Source organism: Pongo pygmaeus, chromosome X (assembly GCF_028885625.2).
Source record: "Pongo pygmaeus isolate AG05252 chromosome X, NHGRI_mPonPyg2-v2.0_pri, whole genome shotgun sequence".
Lineage (NCBI taxonomy): Eukaryota > Metazoa > Chordata > Mammalia > Primates > Hominidae > Pongo > Pongo pygmaeus.
In genome coordinates, this window is record NC_072396.2 from 149,766,892 (window position 1) to 149,786,936 (window position 20,045).

General features: G+C 36.3%; 1 pseudogene; it reads left to right on the forward strand.

Moving 5' to 3' along the window:
* The first annotated feature begins 1,335 nt into the window (after positions 1-1,335).
* Positions 1,336-1,648, forward strand: LOC134739029 (cytochrome c-like; annotated as a pseudogene).
* Positions 1,649-20,045: the final 18,397 nt, after the last annotated feature.

Below are 20,045 nucleotides of genomic sequence, written 5' to 3' on the forward strand. Positions count from 1 at the left end.
AGCAAAGGTCTAATTCTTGTGTTCCATAAGTGGGGTCATTGGTCACTGTGAATACTTTAAACATACTCATTTAACAATTCAGTTCTATTAATTCTATAGCCTAAGAGGAAAATCAGTTAAGCCAGAAAAACTAATCTCACTGTAATGAAGTACTGCATTTTCATTATCTTAACTGCTATATTTCACCAAAATGCTTAAAAGTGGAATAACAAGCATGTCTTGTGTTTTTTACTGTTCAATGGAATGTAAAAAAAAAAGATAATCAAGGTTATATTCAATGCCAACATCCTAGATGAAATAGTATCAATAAATTTTGAATTATTGACTGCATTTTCTTCGTTCCATTAATGACACTCTTCAGTGCAATTTTGGGCTCTTGGAAAAAAATGTATGCTTAGCAACACCAAAGAGACAAATGAAAATTTTTTGAAAGGATTATCAGTTTAGGGGTTTTTACCACAAAAACTAGTGAATTTTAGTGCCTACTTATTCCAAATCATGGTATTAATAGTCAATTATTGAAGCATTGAAATAGCATACTTCTTAAAGGTAGATTGTCTATTCCTATTCTACATAACAATATAACTATTTTGCTAAAATGACAACAATAGTATCATCTCTCAGCCTCACTTTTTCTAGCTTTTCAATGCACAGTATTTTTGCTACAATACATGTATGAAGATTAATGATTAGGTTATGTTATAGTAGAAAACCACAGGTTTTAAAAGAGGAGAGACCTTAGTTCGAATATTGGCTCTCCTTACACAAGTCATTAAATCTCTCTGATTCTGATTTCTCATTTTTAAAATAGAGACACATTTTTTCTCTTGGATTAGCTTATGCATACAATAAAATAATTAGATTAAGTATTAGCCATCATATTGCAAAATAGGGATGTACTATGGTTTGAACGTGTCCTCTGAAAACATATGTTGGAAACTTAACCCCCATTGCATCAGTGTTGGGAGGTGAGGCCTAGTACAAGGCTATTAGGCCATGAGGGTTTTACCCCTCATGAATAGATTAATGCTGTTATCACAGAAGTGGGTTTGTTTTAAAAGGGCAAATTCAGTCCCCTTTTCTCTTCATTTCTGTCACCTTCTTTGCCCTTCAGCCATGAAATGATATAGCAAGAAGGCCCTCGAGAGATGCCAGCCCCTCAATCATAGACTTCCCAGCCTCCAGAACCACATGACAATAAGTTTCTGTTAATTATAAATTACCCAGTCTTAGGTATTCTGTTATAGCAGCACAAAATTAAGTAAGACAGGATAGAGAGGGACATCTGGCTTCCGAGCAGGAACCCTCATAGCCCCAGCGACAAAAGAATTAAACATGGGTGATGTTGAGAAAGGCAAGAAGGTTTTTGTTCAGAAGTCTGCCCAGTGTCACACCATGGAAAAGGGAGGCAAAAGCGCAAGACTGGGCTAATCTGGGTGGTCTCTTCGGGCGGAAGACAGGTCAGGCCGTTGGATTCTCTTACACAGATGCCAATAAGAACAAAGCATCACCTGGGGAAAAGGATACACTGATGGAGTATTTGGAGAATCTCCAAAAGTACATTCCTGGAACAAAAATGATCTTTTCCAGCATTAAGAAGAAGACAGAAAGGGCAGAGTTGATAGCTTATCTCAAAAAAAGCTACTAATGAGTAATAATTGGTCACTTCCTTATTTATTACAAAACAGAAATGTCTCATGACTTTTCTATGTGCACCATAATTTAATAGATCTCACACACCAGAATTCATATCATCAATGACTGACAGAATATTTTTGCTGGGCAGTCCTGATTTAACTAAGACTGGGTTGTGGTTAAATGAATATGTTCAATGTTTTGAATTTTAATAGTAATTACAATTCACTAAATGCTATCGCTGTTTACTCCTTCTAAAGATATGACTGGACTTCATTAGTAATGTTCAACTTTTCACAAATATGGTGAATGCCATCTTAAAACTTATTGGAGATTGGTTTTATATTTAGAGTTATATAACTGGTTATATTAATATATTTAAATACTGGAGAAATTCCTTCACTGTCTCAAAACCACCTGTGCTTTGTGTTCATTTGCCTCTAAAAGGTAAGGGCTAAAGATAAAGTAGCAACACCTACTTTATATTTTTGGCCTCAACTATACCAATCTAATTAGAATTCTCTGTATCTAAAATGGTTCATTTTACTTACTGAAAAGCATTTTAGTGAGGTTTATGTGTAGTATCAAATAAAGATTATTTAACACTTCTCACATTTTATAGATGATCTATAACAGCAGACGCTTTTAAAATAGTAGCAAGTTAAACTTCATTCTTGAATTATTTACTATCTAAGTCAGACCAAGTTATAATTTAGGATTGTCTTTAAACAGCCATTCAGAAACATAAAGCTGTAGAACTGCTGTGTATTTGTGATTGGGAATGGTGCTTTTGCCAACTTAAAAGAGTTAAAGTAGAGGAGATACACACAAATTTAAGAATAATATGTGATCATAAGACTTAAAATAATTAAAAACAAAACCACAGACCAAAAAAAATGAAGTAAGACAGGGTGCACAGAATTTGGTGATGTCTAAGGAAAAAAAAAAAGAGACAAAACCTGGGAACTCTTGACATGAACATCAGATCATCTGGACATGATGTTTAGGAACACTCAGGGTTAGGATTAGCTAAGGATCACAGTTGGCAAAGGAACTCCAGGGTATAGAAACAGAGAGAATAACCCACTTCTTCTCCACATCAACAGGTTGTATGAACCTGATACAATCTACTACCTGGAAGCAGGGCAGCTGAAATGAAAGGAGCCCAAATTTGGACTTAGAAATCATGCACCCCATATTAAGCATCATTGTTATGCCTTTAGCAATTTTGGTAACTTACTCCTTTTAATAGATATTAACAATTTCTAAATTGGCAAGAAGTGGCTTTTTCCTATCCCTGTAATTTCCTAAATCAAAACACCATCAAATTCTCTTTGGTTTCAAAAATGCTCCTAATTTTGCAGATGTATCTTTTGTTTAGTTAAAGTATTTCTCATTTTTCTAGTTAAGGTGACTGAGGAGCTTGAGAGTGAGCATTTTAAATGGTTATAGTGACTTGAAAAGAAGTTAGCAGATGTTTTCTGAACAAAAGCCTGAAAGGTCTAGAAAGGTGATCTCTGGATCTATGAGACTTTATCTAGGGGGTGAAGATAATAAGGAATGTTCCAAAAGAAAATTATTCCCTCAGTGCCCCTAGTGGTGATATTAGAGATTCTCTAAAAATATATCTTGAGCATTATGCTTTAGATTATCATTGAAAAGGCTGTACCCTTCACATATTTTAGAGTCTATCTTTCTTCTCTTAACAAGTTAAAACTGGTTTATAAAAGATGTTCACACATTTTCATATTTAAGCATGATATTATTTAAATTTGTAATATTATACTATTGATAATATGATTTAGAAGCATAATTTAGTAAACATTGAATACTGAAGTCTAATGCAATGAAAAGTAAACAAGACTAAATTCATTTTAAATTCAATAATTTCTCATAGATACAAATTCTGATTTGTAAAGACTAAAAATATGTTTCAAGTATTGTCTTCATACCCCTTCTTTCATTCCACCTTCCTATCTCCAATCATTTTGGTCATTACTAAAGCTCTTGAGATACCATTAAAAAATAATCAAAGGATATTTAAATATTAGATATTACTCTTTCCCTTTCTGCAATAAGCAGTATTTGTGTTGAAAATATTCTTTAAATGTATTTAATTCAGAAAATCACACATACAAATCCTGGTAAGAGCCTGAAGAGTATTCAGCCCAAACAAATAATGCAATTATGTGCTCGACTGGTTACTCAAATTTTAAGACCTTGTTCATACGTAAAGAATTCGAATACTGGCAGCAATAATACAGACATGTTGTCACTTTATAAGCATATGACTTTGGTGTGTGTGTGAATGTACAATTTAGCCGTAGCAAAGATAGAATTTTGTTCAGGCATAAACTAGATGGCCTTTCAACAGGCTGTGTGGTACACTTTAGGTTTCTTCACAATATTATAACTTGTTCTGGGCATAGGTTGATTGTACTTCTCTAACCACTTGAAGTTAGTTGTGACTTGCTTTGGCCTGTGCAATGTGAACAAAAGTGAAACACTTCATTTCTGGGCACCAATGGAAGTTTTGAGAGCCTTTACACTCAGTGTTTCTCTGTGCCACAGCATTCAGGAACATTCTAGAGGATGGCAATTTGAGCAGCCTGGGTTTTAGAGGGAGGATAACGTTGGAGGAGAGCCCAGAGCAAATGCAAGCAACTGTGTTGGTTTAAGTCACTAAGATTTGGAGGTCATATGTTCCTGCAGCACACCCTAGTTCACCTGAATACCACAGGTTGTTTCTTGAGACTCTATACCTCCACATTATTTGGAGCTTTGTATTCAGAGTCTGAAATACAGTAAAAAAAAAAAAAAAAAAAAATTACTGCTCAAAAAAAATTTGTCACTACCAGATAGCTGGGAAAACTATGTCAATCAATGCCTGTTAAATGAGCAAATCTCTGAACCCTATCTTCTAAGTCCTTGAAAATATCTAAGTCAGTTATCAATTTGTGTACCTTTCTCAACCTGACAGTATCCAGTGAGAGACTGGAAATAATTGTAGTTCAAGATTTTCTTTTTCAATTCTGTCTTTTGACTGAGATGATAGAAAACATAAATTTCTTTTATTCCACCACTGTCCAAGCCTTGAAATCAAAGGATTTCAAGTGTCTGGATTAAACTGTCAGCTTGTACAAGTTTGAGCTAAGAAAAGGAAAAGTGTTGTTCAGTGTCTAAAACATTGTAGTACTCTAAATATAGAGTCATGGTGATACTTGAAACTTGTGAGGGAGTGTGAAGAAAAGAAAATATAAACATAAATCACAAAATCTACTAGCAACATGAATGGACGAGTAATATTTGACAGAGGAGTAATCAAGATGGTGATAACCAGCCCTCATCAAATCAATAGTAGATGCATGAGAAGAATGTGAAATGCCTACATAATCATTTTCAGCAGTTTAGGGGTGCTAAATGATGGTAAGCAATGTGACAAGGCACTTTAAGTACTTGATATGGTTTGGCTGTGTCCCAACCCAAATCTCAACTTGAATTCTATCTCCCAGAATTCCCATGTGTTGTGGGAGGGACCCAGCGGGGAGGTAATTGAATCATGAGGGCCGGTATTTCCTGTGCTATTCTCGTGATAGTGAATAAGTCTCACTATATCTGATGGGTTTATCAGGGGTTTCTGCTCTCACTTTTTTCTCATTTTTCTCTTGCTGCCATGTAAGAAGTGCCTTTCACCTCCCACCATGATCCTGAGACCTCCCCAGCTATGTGAAATTGTAGGTCCAATTAAACCTCTTTTTCTTCCCAGTCTGGGGTATGTCTTTATTAGCAGTGTGAAAACAAACTAATACAGTATTTAATAAAGACATAGAACAAGATCATGGTAATATATCTACCAGAGGGCAATATTGATACTTTCATATTAAAAATGACTAGAGCAGCATTTCCCCCAAATAATTCTGCAAAATTCTTCTTTTGGAAGTTATTAATGGGTGCACCACAAGATTTATTCTATGTAATGTATTCTTACATTAAAGATTCATGGTACATATTTAATATGGTAAAGATTCCGTGAAGGCCTGACATAATAAAACCTATTTAATTTAGTGTAATCTGGCATTTCCCAAACTTTTTTGAGAATGGAATACTATTTTGAGAGAAGGCAAGCAGCACTGTCTTTATTTTAGTGTGGGGACTTTTTTGCATCTTTTTTTAATTGAGTCTTACATTTTTCCCTGTTGTCATTTTCTGATGCCCACCACACCCCATGTAACCTGTGTTAACAACCTTATATGTAGATATGTATATCACTCCATATTTGGTTGAAGGCTCATACAGTTCTACACATACGACATATAGATACAAGAGAGGTTTTATCCCCTATTACTTGTTCCACAACATGAGATCATGTTTTACGTACCTTACTTTAATATGTTATTCACACAACAATACTCATAGAAATCCCCTCCAATTCAGGTGATATAAGTCTAATTGATACTTTTTAAATAACTGCGTAATATTCCATCCTGTGGATAAGACTGTGATTGTTTAAGCCACTCCCATATTTCCCATGTCAAGAAGCAGTATGTCCTCTGCCAAGATGCTCCATGTCTTCCCTAATTACCCCTTTTTCAATTATATGATTACTTTAGAATATTTGTCCATTCTTCACATTTTCTAGTATTCCTACCACACTACCACCACCACAACCACAAGTGATCTTTGGAAGACATTTATTTCCTCCTTTCCCCATCCCCAGATTCTAGGTTTTGTGAAGATAGCTTAGTACTTATTCAAATTTTCTCTATATTAAGTTTATTCTGAGAGCCCTTATTTTCACTTTAACCCTTAAGGCATATGTTGCAAACTTTCTAACCTATTACATTAAGATAATGATAGAGATAGTGATAAAGATATAGATAGAGATATACAGATAGAGATAGAGATAGAGATAGAGATAGAGACAGAGACAGAGGTAGAGATGAATATAGATATCTATAAAATTTTGCTCACCACAGTTTTTCTCATCTTCCTTCCTTCTATCCTAAAGTTTCTCTTTTGGTTCCTTTAGTGTTTGGTTATTTTATTTTTTTCTCTCAAGTGTATTACTCATATGAGGTTCATGGATAATATAGTCTCTAAATTCCCAAACATTTCCAAATATCTGCTGTATCTTGACATATCACTGATATCTTGGCTGGAGGATAATCCTTGGGTTATGGTCAGGCTTACTTCTAACAATTTGAGGGCCCCAGAACAATGACAAAACTAGAGTTCAACACATCATATGCCTAAATATCTAAAAATTACACATACATATATCAGAATGTCAAATTGTATGCTGTCAACTAAAAAATAAACTAAAAGTTATAAACCAAGTTAATAAATCATTAAACATGTTATAGTATCCTACCTTGATAAGCATTGCCTTTATAACAACTGACAATCTAGGTTCTAATCAATTATTTGGCTACAGTTCTGCATCAGAAAGTGGTAGTACAGAAAGGGCCAATTTCTGGCTCGTGACCATCGGCTCCAGGTGAGCACAGCCCCGTGACTCACTAAATTCATTGCTCTATGAGGAGGGGAATAGCCAGAAAACGGTCAGAGTGTTTCACTCTAATAATCACGGGTTGGGGCAAGAAGCCCTTTTTCTTTGTTGTAAGAGTGATATTTGTTGTGGTGCTTTTTGTCAGTGGTCTGTAGATTCTATTCAAGAGCTTACAGCTTCAGTGTTGCAAATGAGAAATAAAATTCAAATTTGATATTTTTTTCCTTTCTAGGTAATTTATTATTTCTGCATTAATGTTTCTAAGAGTTTCTATTTATCCTTGGAAAGTTTAGCAAATAGCCCACATAACCTATTTTTGCATGGCCTAGAAGAAGGTGTATGATAAGTGGAATCACTGGCTTTGTGGTTTGTAAAGAGCTTCTAGTAAGAAATTACTTCCTTCCTGATGGGAGAGTAGAGGGAGTACTTTCTGCCATTAACACAGGCTAAGTGAGGCCAAAGGGTAGCTTCAAAAGAATAATTCAGAGAGATCATGGTGCTTGCAAGAAAATGAGACGTCTCTCACTTCCCATGTGAGGCTGCAATTTCTCCCTGGTAATGCCATGAGACAGGAGGATATTGAGAGCTCTTGACGGCCCTTAAGACATCTGAGGCATAAAATAGCATAGAAATATATATCCTCTTGTGGTCTAGTTAGTTCTAAAGGTAGGAGTTCTGCTGAAATTGTCTATACCAGCAAGGCCAAAAGAGATTATAGAGAGCTATGCCTTGGAAGAATACGGGTAAAACCCTCTCAGTCTTAGTTTTATGGACTTGGAGGACTTATAAGAGAGCCTAAGCACAAAGGGTGGAAGGTGTAGGACTACACAGAGAGATGCTGTGCAAATAAGGTGCCTCCCTACCTGGAGAGACTAAAGGAAGACACAACTGCTCCTTCCTGTGATAGCCTTCAGTATTAGAAGGGGCCAAGATGAAGCAAAACAGTGCCTCAAGAAAGCCACACACTTCATATATGGGAAAACCACGCAGCAGAAGATGCTACCAAGTTGGACAAAATGGGATCACCAGCCACAGTAGGTGACCAATAAATGATGTAAGATGAACTCTGTGTACTATTTCCCTCTCCCTTCCCCAGCACAAAAGGAACTCCTTTAAGAAAAGAAAGAAAGTAAAATAATCTCAGAACAGTTGACTTTGACTCTTCCCCACCCTCTACCACTCATACTGGCCTCCAAACAGCCAGGTAAGAGCTCTAGTCTGCACTAGGGCAGAAGATAGTATAAATTTTTGAATTTTTTTACGCTCAAAGCTTGATAACTCAGGAAAACTGGAAGAAGCTTCAGTAGAATATTAAGAGGAATAATATGCAAATTAAAAAGAAAATAACTGTCCATTAAACCAGTAATTTTTATTATTAATTAAAGCCTAAGTACTAGTGTAATTTGAAGTATTATAAATACAAAGGAAACATACAAAGCACATCAGGTTTAAGTTGTAGTCCAATTAGACAGTGAAGCGATATCAGAACTAGAAGAACCCAAGAGATCATCTAGGCCAGGAAAATGAACTCTTCTGACTTTCTGCAAGAAGAGAAGAGAATTAGCTTCTAGACATATTAGGTTTATACAAGATTTGGAAATACATAACCTTGAAAAACCCCCTTTGCCTTCTCAGAGTCTCAGTTTTTCTATCAATAAAATGAGAAGATTGGACTAGATGATTATAAAGGGCTTTACAGTTCTGACATTATAAGTATAATTAACAAACAATATTATATGATTGTATGAATTAATCAACACCAACATACTTCATTATTTCATCCTATGACTTAAGCCAGTTTGGGAACTGATTATACTTCCTCCTCTCTACTCAAAAGTACGAGTGTCAGTAAACAGTGAAACAGACTAATTAAATAAAATAAAGGAGTAAAAGAAACAATGAGCATCAATGTCTACCAAGAGAAGAAGAATTAAATCAACCGTGGTTATTTTTCTAACAGATTTATTAATTACAAAGCTTAATTTTCCCATTGTTTCTCAGTTAGACTAAACATCCTCAATTAAATGCTAGAATTCATTTTAACACAGTCACTTAATCTCCCATAATGATACTGTCTGTCACTGTGACTGAGCAACAGCTTCAAAACACAATTTTAATTTTTGGCTTCTGTGAATTTTAAAAGTTCAATGTACAGTGGTTTAACACACCACGAGATTCCACTCTAAATCTCTGGATGCCAAAATAAGCAGCCACCTGCTTCTTCTCTGATACACAGAAATTTAAGAACTTGGAAAATATTCACTATCTGAAGTCTCTCCTTTAAGTAGGCTTTATAAAACTATTTGAAAAGTTTTTAAAATTCATTTATGTAGACAGAAGGATGGATACATAAATAGATATGTGATAAGTCAAGTATAATAACATTTTAATGTTAGAACCTAGGTGGTGGAAATATAGGTATTGATTGTAAAATTTTTTCAACTTTGTTATATGTTTAAAATTTTTATAGTATAAAAATTTTGTATATCTCTTTGTATGCATATCTCTTCATACAAAGTTTGTAAACTTCAAATAACTTGAAAATCACTAAAAATCAAATCATCTGACAAGTAGTTACTCTGCACCTAATTTATCCAGACATTGTTCTAGGTCCTGGGGATACAGTGATGAACAAGATAGACAAGCCTCCTTTTTCTGGGAGCTTAGGGGACTCTGATAGTGAATTTTAAAATGTATACAAATAAATAAGATCATTTCAGAGATAAATGTAGGAAGATTTTTTGTAAAAAACAACATAATATAATAGAATAACAGATAAGGGGGATGCAACTTTACAAAGTACTAAAGCTAAGACAAGGAGAGAGAAAAGCAAGGCTACTAAGATTTTTAGGGAACATAATTCCTAGAAAATCATATAGGAAGTGCAAATACCTAAGGTAGAAAGTAGCTTGGTATGTTGGAGAAACAGAAGGAAGGCCAGCATGGAAGAAAAAATACATATACATAGACCTTTACATATACATATGTGTGTGTATATATATACACGCACATATACATATATATGCATGAAGAGAAAGGAGAAAGTGTGTGCGCCAGTGAGCATGAGAGAAAGGGTGCCCCCTACAGAATTTGCTCTGGATTTTATATAGGGGGTGAGGATGATACCCTATATTTTTGTTTAAGGAGATGGATGAATGTAATGCTAATTGTTGAAATGGGTAAAAATAGGAGAGGAGTTGTTATGAGGTGAGGCTGAAAGGGCAGGGATTCAATTCTCTTTCTGCCATGTTAAGTTTAAGAAAGCTCTCCAAATGGCATGCAGGTAGCTGAAACTTGAGTCTGGAACTTGAGAAGAATTCAAGCTAAAATATGAATTCACAGAATTGTAAAGATACAGATAGAATGTAGTCAAGGGACTGAAGAATGTGAGTACAGTTAGAGGTGGAAACCGGGCCAAGAATGAAGCCCTGAGCACTCCAACACTTAAAAATTGGGAAGAAGAGGCCAGGCGCAGTGGCTCACGCCTGTAATTCCAGCATTTTGAGAGGCCAAGGCGGGCAGATCACGAGGTCAGGAGATCGAGACCATCCTGACCAACATGATGAAACCCCATCTCTACTAAAAATACGAAAATTAGCCAGGCATGGTGGCATGCACCTGTAGTCCCAGCTATTCGGGAGGCTGAGGCAGGAGAATCTCTTGAACCCGGGAGGCGGAGGTCGCAGTAAGCTGAGATTGCGCCATTGCACTCCAGCCTGGTGACAGAGCAACACTCCGTCTCAAAAAAAAAAAATTAGGAAGAAGAGGTAAGGCATATGCAGGATACTGACAAACAGTAGCCAATGAAGCAGGGGTGTGAGCTGGATAGGCTGGTGACACTAAAGCCCAGAAGAGAAGAGTGTTTCAGAGGGCTTAGCTCGCTTTGTTAACTATGCTTAGAGGTTGAATGAGTTGAGAATGGAGCATTAACCACTGGATTTAGCACCATGGAGGTTGTCAGTAACTTTGACCAGAGCAGTTTCTGTGGAATGGAGGGGACACAAGCCTAAATGAGCGTGAATTTGAGATAACAGTTAATATGGAGGCAAATACAAACATGTTGAGTTTTCACGTGTAGGAAAGAGAGGATTTAGAAGCAAGGGATGAAGGAAAATTAATTTAAGAATCAGAGCTATTGAGACTTTTTTGCTGCTGAGAATAATTCTGCAGAGAATGAGACACTGATAATGCAAGAGAGAAAGGAGTTGGTTGAGAAACTGCAGTTCTGAAACAAGCAAGAAAGGATGGGATACAAGGTAAACATGGAGAAGAGAACCTTTAACAGGGATGATGGTGTTTCTTTCTTCTATTTTACTTGGACAGAAGATGGAGAATGGGTGTAGAGACAAGTTGTCTGTGCGATTAAGTGATGAGAAGATGCAGGAGTTCCTATCTGGATGTTTTTATTTACTCATATAATATTTAAAATAAATGTAATAGTTATGAAAGATCAAACTCCTAATGCTTATTAGGCACATGAGAAATGAAATGGTTATAGGGGTAAATTTCAGATATGCTAGATCCAGACTACATGAAATTTTATTTATGGAAAGTACTGTAGTGTCTATGCCTCTTTCCACTGGATGCTATTTTTGTAGATCAGATTCCAATCTAGATGTTATGCGCCCCACAAAAAAGAAGAGGAATATAACGTCCCTGCCACTCTCCCACCAACTGCCTCAGCAAGGAGAAATCACTAGCAGAGGGAGCATTCAAGAAGCAGAAATTTGCAGACCTATGCAAATAGAAAGATGAGCCATTTTCTGGAAAACAAGAAGGCATCTTGCTAATCCAATTTAGAGGAAAAAGAAATCTTAGAATCAATCAGGAAGAGTTGTTATTTACAAATCTGTACTTTAAATAATTCCAGGCCTGGCACGTTGGCTTATGACTGTAATCCCAGCACTTTGGGAGGCTGAGGCGGGTGGATCACCTGAGATCAGGAGTTCCAGACCAGTCTGGCCAACATGGTGAAACCCCGTCTCTACGAAAAATACAAAAAAAAAAAAAAATTAGCCAAGTGCCGTGGCAGGCACCTGTAATCCCAGCTACTCGGGAGGCTGAGGCAGGAGAGTCATTTGAACCTGGGAGGGGGAGGTCGCAGTAAGCGGAGATCGTGCCATTGTACTCCAGTATTGGCAACAAGATCAAAACTCTGTCTCAAATAAATAAATAAATAATTCCAGATGTAAAGAGACCAAGAATTATTTGTAATTATTTTTATTTTTATTTATTTATTTTTATTATTATTATTATACTTTAAGTTTTAGGGTACATGTGCACAATGTGCAGGTTAGTTACATATGTATACATGTGCCATGCTGGTGTGCTGCACCCATTAACTTGCCATTTAGAATCAATATCTTGCTACAAGAAAGAAATCCATTCCAGGATGGACATTAAGACTCCAAAATGTGGGGTTCAAAATGATGCTATGCAGGACCTGCATGAAGAAGAAAGAAAGACTTAAAAAAAAAACAAAGGGAGCCATTTGTTCTTCAGGGTTTCAGCACTTCTTGTTGAATGAGAGTAATAAACCAACATAGGAACACTGTTTTATCCTCAATCATTGTATTATGTTCATAAATCCCAAGTTAAAGAGGCCCTTCAAAATTCCTGTTACATACATATCTGGACTCGTAATATGTTAACTGACAATTATATTCCAGGTTGGGGACTTGATTGTCAAGGTCATGTAAGCAGTGCCTCTCATAAAATGATGTTATAATGGCATTTACTCCATTATGGATGTGCCACACATGACAAACATATCAGCAATTTGAAACCTATGTGTGGATCAGTTTCCAGATCTGTGAAAAGATGGAGTTAGAGAAAGTGAACTTAATGGTCTAGACGAGGTCTAACAATGTACTATTCTAAGCATTGACAACTACTTTACAATGTTTATCAGTGCTGATTACCTTATAGTTTAAATCATATGTTCTTCAGTGATTTTCAATAACCATTTATTAATCTTAAATCTGTATTTAATCCTTTCTTCTGATATTATCATTTTCTTTTTAGAGAATATACATTCAAATGAAGATGGATATTGGTCTGCTTGCTTTTGTTTTTCTAAAAAGACTTCCCAGTACTTGTCCTCTTAGATGCCCTCAGCACTCTTCTGTGAAGTAGATAAAGGCAGGATCTGTAATGAACTAATCATAAGAGAGTAATGGCCAAATATTAATTCCTTGTTTCTTCAGCCAAAAATGCTTTTTACGTCACTCTAATATGATGACTCAACCACTTCTAGCTTGTGCAACCAGAACCTATGTATTGAACACAAAAGCTTATGCTGAAGCCCATAATTGCTTTAGAAGTTGAGCAAAGTAGCTTCTTAAAATCTATTAGTCTGGAGATGTGACTTTTAGCAAGTGTAGACTAAATATTGAAGTGGTAAAAAATGTTCACTTCAAACAAAACAAAGTCTTTAAAAATAACTGTTGTGCACAAAACAGACACATAGAATGGGATCATCAAATCTGTTTCCATCTGATCCTTATTCTTTCTTGCATAAAATATATGCTACGTAGGGTATAGACATCCAGGTTACCATAGTGAAAAGAACATATGTTTATTAATCAGCTTTAGCCATTTGCTAGCTGGCAGTCATTGGGCAAATTGAAATTCAATTTCCTTACCTGTAAAAATGAGATTTTGTTATAAAGTCAAACGAGACTTGATATATAAAGGTCCTAGCACAGGACCTGCCATTAAGAAGATACTCAATAAAAAGCTTTTGTTACCACTATTTTAGTATATTACTTGCTTATGTATACCATCACGATGGTATGCTAGCAGCTTCTTATCTCCCTGGCTGTATATGTGATGTGTATGTGTGTAAGCCTGCCTGCTCATGTGTACATGTGTATGCATAAGGAGAGGTCAATTTTAAATATAGAGAATTTTAAATAAATCCTTCAGAGGAAGCACATTGTCTGTGTTAAAATCATAAAAGGATTGCAAAAGAGAACACAGAAACATGACAGAAAAAGTTATTGGTCTCCAGATGAGGATCTGAATGGACACCCCAGATTCCACCTTTAAAAGTCCATCTCTTAAAAGATACACAGTGAAATCCTAATTGGCTTCAGAAAATCTGTCATTTCCTTCTGGCTTTAATAATTGCATTAAATGTAAACTGCAAGGAGGCAAGGTATTATAATTTCTTATTTTCTACTGCCCCCTGGAGTCAAAGGCAAAAACAACATTAAATTTGACTTTTCTTGTGGAATAACTTAGTGGGGATCATTCAAAAGTGAGAATGCACTATGACACTCCACAATATTTTACCCTTTGGTCAAAGATACATATAAATCACATGCTTCATATGTACAAACTACATAAATAGAAACTGACATCAAATGAAATAACAAGGGAAATCCTAAACTCCAGAGTGGTGCACTTTTAAAACTTTATTAAATGGTTTCTTAAATTGTGGACAAAGGCTTCAATCGGTGATCACATTGATGTAAAATAATGGTGCAGCATTTAACTTAGAAAGATAACAGAAAAAATGTGGAATATCTTTAATAAAATATAAAATGAAATCATGATGGGAAAATCACTTAAAAATAAGCAAGGTCCACTGCACAATGTGAGAATCAAGCAAAGAAAGAACACAAATTAGAAGCAATTATAACTAACAAGCAAATTGATAACCAAGTGCATATAAGCAAGCCTTCAATGATTTTTTAAGTCAGAAAATAAAATTAACTACTATATAACAAGACATTCATTTGGAAAGCATGTCTTTGAAATATCCCCTTAACTGCCCCTCAATTATGTCCTCAGTGTTAATCACTTACTTTGAAACACTTCTGAGACTTCATTTTACTCTCTTTAATGTTTTCCTGTGTACAAGGGTTCTCAAATAAATTGATTCAAATTATGTTTAGATAAATGTATGTACAATAGTTAATTATAATCAATGTTATTATACTAAGGGAAGAGTCTTGTCTGTATTAACTTTCTTTAAATGAGTCTGTCAGAATACTCATTAGAGCAATAATTTATTTCAGGTCAATTCTTATTAATCAAGTAATAAGAAAGACAGTATTATAAATATCTTTTAAGATTTTCTACTTCACAGTTAGCAGTGCAAGAGGAGAAACCTTTTTAAATCAAATATTTTAGTTGAAATTTATTGTTTTCTTTAAATCTACATTCCTCTAAAACTCATAATGAAAATGTACCCAAAGGTCAAGTGGATATTTTAATAGTCATTAGGCATACAGAAATAAGACACAGACCCTGTTTCAAAGGAGGAACTATATAAATATATACAAATATACCAGGAAAAATGTGTTTAACTGCTCTCCCCATTTTCCTTCCCAGCCAGAAACAGATGGCCTGGGAGTAATAAGAAAATAAGAAATGATCAAGAAATTGACAACAATAACAACAACAGCAAAACCACTTCCTCCTAAAGAGAAACCAAAATCTAAAACACATGGAGACATATAGGGACAATGAGCAAAATCAACCATCTGAATAGGAATTTATTCCAGATGCAATTAGTTGTATAGCATAGTTAGTCCAGTGGCCCTCCTGTTAAATCCAGCTCAATGCCTGTCTTGTAAATAAAGTTTTATTGGAGTACTGCAATGCGCATTCATGTATGCTGCTTTTGCACTACAAGGCAGAGTTCAGTAGTTGTAACGGAGACTGTATATCCTGCAAAGCCTAAAATATTTACTATCCTGCCTTTTATAGAAAAAGTTTGCCAATCTTTGAATTGGAGAAAGATTTTCAAGTAAGTATTCTTTACTTATGCTCAAAGACCTAAATAAAGCATCACAACCATTTAAAAAAAGTAGTTACGAACAATGGGAGAAATGAAACAAGAGCAGATGAATATAAGAAAAGAAAATGTTAAAAATTGTGTTGATTAGGCATGGTGGCTCATGCCCATAATCACAGCACTTTGGGAGGGAGAAGTAGGAGGCTTGCTTGAGGCCAGAAGTGTGAGACCAGCCTGGGAAACATAGTGAGACTCTGTCTTTACAAAAATAAAAATAAAAAATTATTCGAGTGTGGTGGCACATGCCTGTAGTCCCAGCTACTTGGGAAGCTGAGGCAGGAGGATTGCTTGAACCCAGAGGTTGAGGTTGCATTGAGCAATAATTGCGCCATTGCACTCCAGTGTGAGTGACAGAGAGAGACCTTGTCTCGAAAAATAACAAATAAATACAAATCAATCAATCAATCAATCAATTAAATTCTTGTAAAATAAATGAAAAATGGGCAAAAGATTGTAACAGAAAACAAACACACATACTCAAATGGTCAATAAATTTGAAAATATGTTAAACCTCATCAGTAATCATGGAGATGTCAATTAAAATGAGATATCATTGCATATCTCTCAGAATGACCAACAAATACAATTCTGAAAATACAAATTATTGGTAAGAAGAAATACAATTATTAGTAAGAAGGAGAAACAAACACTAAAACATGTTTCTTTCACTACAATTGCTTTGCAGAGAAAACTAGCCCTTGTGTCTAGTAGAGTTGAAAATGTAAATACTATATAAGCCAGCAATTCAACTACTAGATGTGTACCTTATAGAAACCCACAACATACACTAAGGCAACTGGTACATTATTTGTAGCAGAATTTTTGTCAGCAGTAGACTATTGAAAACAAATATTGTCTCTATTACCTAGTTCTCAAATAAGCCTACATAAAATTAACCCAAAAATTAAGTGGCTTTATTTTTGTTTTTTCTTTTATTTATTTATTTATTTATTTTTGACAGGGAGTCTTGCTCTGCCACCCAAGCTGGAGTGCAGTGGCGCGATCTCGGCTCACTGCAAGCTCCGCCTCCCGAGTTCACGCCATTCTCCTGCCTCAGCCTTCAATTATCTAGGACTACAGGCGCCCGCCACAACGCCCAGCTAATTTTTTCTATTTTTGTTTTTTAGTAGAGACGGGGTTTCACCATGTTAGCCAGGATGGTCTCGATCTCCTGACCTCGTGATCCGCCCGCCTCGGCCTCCCAAAGTGCTGGGATTACAGGCCTGAGCCACCGCGCCCAGCCACAATTAAGTGACTTTAAAACAATTATTATTTATTTTTGCTCCCATGCCTAATTCAAAGCTGAGATTCTCTTTCTCAATTAGCAGACTTGACACTTCCTATTCTTCACTGGACATCGTAGCTAAATCACAAGATTCCTACAAGAACCTAGGGTTGTCAGGGAAGGATACAAAGGTAAGATACACTTCTGGATAAGCCTAGGATCTAGCAAGACAACTCAGGCACATAGCAATTATTCAACAAGTGTTCTTTGAATTGAAGTACTGCACTTCCCAAGCTTGATAGAACTAAGTGTTGCAATACTTCAAGCCACAGGGAAGGAATCTTTATGTGGAAAACAACTCTACATAGCCATAACTGCGGAATAATAATACAACATATTTTAAATGGCAATTAATACATCCTTCTTCACAATCCCTAAGTCTTTACCTAGATATGATTGTTCTCTCTGTAGCAAAGTAGAAGAAAGTGGGAAAAAGAATCACCCTAACTTTTCTCATTATTTTCCCACTTCCAACCAGATTCTAATGCCTTCTCATTTACTGTCAGCTACAGGCTTTCTCCTGAGGCCCTCACTGATATTCACCGGGCATTTTGATATGAGAATTAGGATATTTGTAATCCAATTCCAACGATCATCCTAGGATAATTCACGGTTTGTGTGGACTTGCCATGTAGCCATCAAGCCTCAGTTCCTTCATTTTTTAAACTACATTGACCTTCACTGCTACACAACCACAACCATCTGCATCCAAGGCCTCACTCAGAAACACTCTGGAATCAACTCATCTGCTGGAAAGAATGCCAATAAATAAGTCTTGTTCTTCCTAGTTCTCACATACTCGATCTGACTCTGACCAGCTCTGTTCTTCAGCTACACCAAGATCATTACTGTCCCCCTTGATCTTACAGTTTCCCCCAGCCAATTGTCAACCTACTGGCCTCTCCTATCTCTATATCATACCTAGTTCCCATGGTTTACCATCTGGATTTCTCTCTCACCTGTACCTTTTACTCCTATCCACTGTCGTACTCACCTTGTAAAAGCTCTACCATGGACTAGTGCCATGTCATGCCCCCACCACTCATGCATCTTGGCAGCTGCACACTAGTGGAGGTGATCAAGCACTACAAACTGATCTTTAGTCTTAACAAGGCATTCAGTACTGCTTGTGATTACCTCTTATCCTTTGCCAGCATGTTCCAAATGTTCACAACGATCAGCCTCCTACTCAAACTCTGTACTCATGTTAAGCTGTCAATTTAGCTTCCTGGTTCATCATCAAGAAACACGACTCAATCTGATGTGTTCTTCCTTAATTTTCTGTCCATTATTAAATTAACTGCATACGTGTCTACTCTCATATTGTTTTTCCAGTCTCAAAGGATGAAATATCCCTACTCTTTTTCAAGGCCAGTGCCTCCCCTGTGCCTTCAATAACAGGCCTTCAGCAGGACCAGGACTAGGGCGAAGCAAGAGAGGTGCCCAGGGCACAAGATGTAAGGAGGCCCATCCTTGGATGCTGACTTTACACTTGTATGACCCTGGGAGCGATTGCATGCTTACACTTTGTGCCTTGGAAGCTTAATTTGCCTCACCCTAATTTAGATCTTGCCCTCAGCCTCCTCCAAAGGCCTGATGCATCATGCATCCACACTTCCTTTATTTTTAACCTCTCTCTACTACACAGTCTTTCTACTCATCCTACACAATGTTCAAGTCATGCTCTGTTTCTTTATATTGTGAATTTCACAAAATGCCTTCTTCCATAGAGGTCGTGACTGGTTTACGACCTTTTGTAACTAGGCCCTTGTGATGGTTAATTTTATGTGTCAACTTGCCTGAGTTAAATGATGCCCAGGAAACTGGTAAAAAAGATATTTCTGGGCGTGCCTGTGAGGGTGTTTCTGGAAGAAATTAGCATTTAACTTAATAGACTGAAAAAAGCAGATCTTCCTTCCCCAGTGTCATCAGGCGCCATCCAATCTGTTGAGGGCTTGAATAGATCAAAAAGGCACAAGAAAGGCTACTTCACTCCTTTCTTGAGCTAGGACATTCATTATCTCCTGTCCAAGGACATCTGAAGTAGTGGTTCTCATACCTTCAGACTCAGACTAAATTACATAACTGGCTTTCCTGAGTCTCCAGCTTGCAGATGGCAGATTTTGGGACTTATCAACCTCTGTAATCGTATAAGCCAATTCCCATAATAAATATCTCATATAAATTATATATTCTGTTAGTTCTGTTTTCTCTGGAAAATTCTGGCTAACACAGTAGTTAAATATGAATAGTTTTGGTATTCAGTAATAGGAAGTAAATTTGGCTCTCCCACCTTGTCAGCGTTCACTAATAGCAACTTTGTCATTAATAAGGATGATGCTTTGGTTTCTTTGTGTCCTAGTCGTTAGTCTTTTTCCCCTGAATTTATTCAGAATCTAGACAATGAAAAGGATTGCTATTTATTCAGCACTACTCGTAGTCCCCAACATCTACATTCCCACCTAAACATGCTATTCTTTGTGTCTAGAATCAAAACATGACCCAATTTAAATCAATCAACTCCTATTCATCCTTCAAACATCAGTTACTTTCTAAGAGAAGCCCTCCTCAACCTAACCTGAAACTAGGTCACATATGCCTATGATAAGTTCCTCTGATACTAGATACCTCTTGTTTGCATCAATTACTATGGTGGTAATTTTCTATTTATTTGTGTAATTGTCTGATTATCTGTCTCTTCTATTAGCAGGTAAGCTCTCCCTAAGAGGGCTGCTTTTACTTACCATATATCTGAAGTTCCTAGAACAATAGTTTGCACATTCATAGGTGACGATCAATGCACGTTTTCT